This window comes from Otolemur garnettii, unplaced genomic scaffold, assembly GCF_000181295.1.
Source record: "Otolemur garnettii isolate 467f Iridium unplaced genomic scaffold, OtoGar3 scaffold00037, whole genome shotgun sequence".
Taxonomy (NCBI): domain Eukaryota; kingdom Metazoa; phylum Chordata; class Mammalia; order Primates; family Galagidae; genus Otolemur; species Otolemur garnettii.
In genome coordinates, this window is record NW_003852432.1 from 4072549 (window position 1) to 4074617 (window position 2069).

Genomic DNA, 2069 nt, shown 5'->3' on the forward strand with positions numbered 1-2069 from the left:
AAAAAAAAAAAACAGTAGCAAAAGTCTGAAGGAAAATATGTCTAAATTCAAATACAGTTTGGCTTCTTGGGGAGGTTACATATGAGGAAATACTTAGAGGAGTTAAGGGAATTGGTCAGGAAAGAGTATTCTTGTACTCTATGAGCTTACATAAAAAGCAAGTAATCCAATTTGTCTGAAGTGACTGAGCATGAAGAAATAATGTCAGAAGGCCAGAAAAAGGATCGGGTCATACATTGCCTTTGTAGGCCATGTCAGAGACCTTGACTTATACTCTCATAGTATTGCAAACCCTGTAGTCACTGAGAAGAGGATCAAATGATCTGACCTGCTGTCCTTAATGAGAATGAAGTGTGGTTTATATGTGGGCAGGAGGTGAAAAGTAAAAAATCAGGGGGATCCTCTGGGATGCTACTGTAGAAATCCAATCCAGAGAGAACGGTGACTTAGATTACAGTGGTAGTCTAGTCTGATCCAGCACAAATTTAAGGAGACAGCCCACATAGATCGCTAAGTGCTGTTTGTCCTAACCTTATTGATTGCAAATAACAGAAACTTAACAAACAGTAATATTTCCTCACAAAATTCAAAAGCATCACACGGAAGCTAAGAGGACATTTAGTTCCTATTAATAACTGAGCCAAACACACACACACACACACACATATATTATTATTATTTTTTTATGCAGAGTTTCACTTTGTCACCCCAGGTAGAGTACTGTGGCGTCACAGTTCACAGCAACTTCACACTCTTGGATTCCAGTGATTCTCTTGCCTCAGCCTCCCAAGTACCTGGGGACTGCAGGCACCCACCACAGCGCCAAGTTATTTCTACAGATGAGGTCTTGCTGTTGCTCAGGCTGGTCTTGAACACGTGAGGCTGCCTGCCTCAGCCTCCCAGACTCCTGCGATTACAGGTATGAGTCTCTGTGCCTGGCCTATGCCGAATATATTAAGAATCTAGTAAACTATTGCCTTTTTCTCTGGGGTGCAGAATGGCTGTTTTTATTTCTTTGTATGCGTCTGATTCATGCTTCATCTTTGCCATTTGTTTTTCTCTGATTTTTCATGTCTTTGAGGACAGTGGCCACCCTAGCATCCTATTTGCCTTTATGATTCAAGTGTCAAGGCCAATCAACTTATACACAAATGCCAGTCCCATCTTCCTAAAAGAAAGAACATGACTGGCTCAGCACAGGCAAGAGATGGGCTGATGCTGAGTCAAGTGATCAAGTGATCACTCAGGATGGAACAGGATCAAGTCTGTCATACCAACAGGGCACAAGCTTTTCCTTCTGCACAGGGGGAAGGCGGTTTGTAAAGCAGTGGCATATGAACTGCACAAACATCTCAAATAACTATCAGATAATTTTAGCACTATAGTTTGGCTAAATATAATTTAAGGTCTTCTAAAAATAATTTTGTTTTCATTATTTTTAGTTATATTGATAAATAATAAAAACAGTAAAAAAGTATTTAACCAAGAAGAATGTAGCTTGTTGTTCAAATCCTACAGTTAACAATAATCAGAGTCAACATTTAAGAATATCATTTCAAACACCTCTGTACAAATAAATAGAACTAGAAATGAAATTACCTTGGTAGGTGGATAGAATTATTTTTTAAATAAAGAAATCATAATATATAAATAGTATTTTAAATTAAAAGTATTAACTTATGGTGTGCTCCCACCTAACGGGCACAATGTAAGGGTATATGGCACACTCCTGGGTGAGGGACACAACTATAACAGGGACTTTACCTAACAAACAAAAAACATTCTAATCTAATTGTACCCTCATATTAATCTAAAATAAAAAAGTATTGACTTAAATTGTATTTGAATTAATCAGAAAACAGTTGAAATAGAACTGAAGGAATGATTAAACTTCACATAATGTTTTTTACTCCAACATAATGCATAAATTCTTATAAGAATCCTCTCAGCTGGGAGAGAAGGAACTGGAATAAAAAAGTGTTTGTTCCTGCTATAGCATTGAGATGAGGCTTGACCTTTCACTTGTTCTCAGAAAATCAGCCAGCTCTGAGTCCCGAGTGCACCCAGCT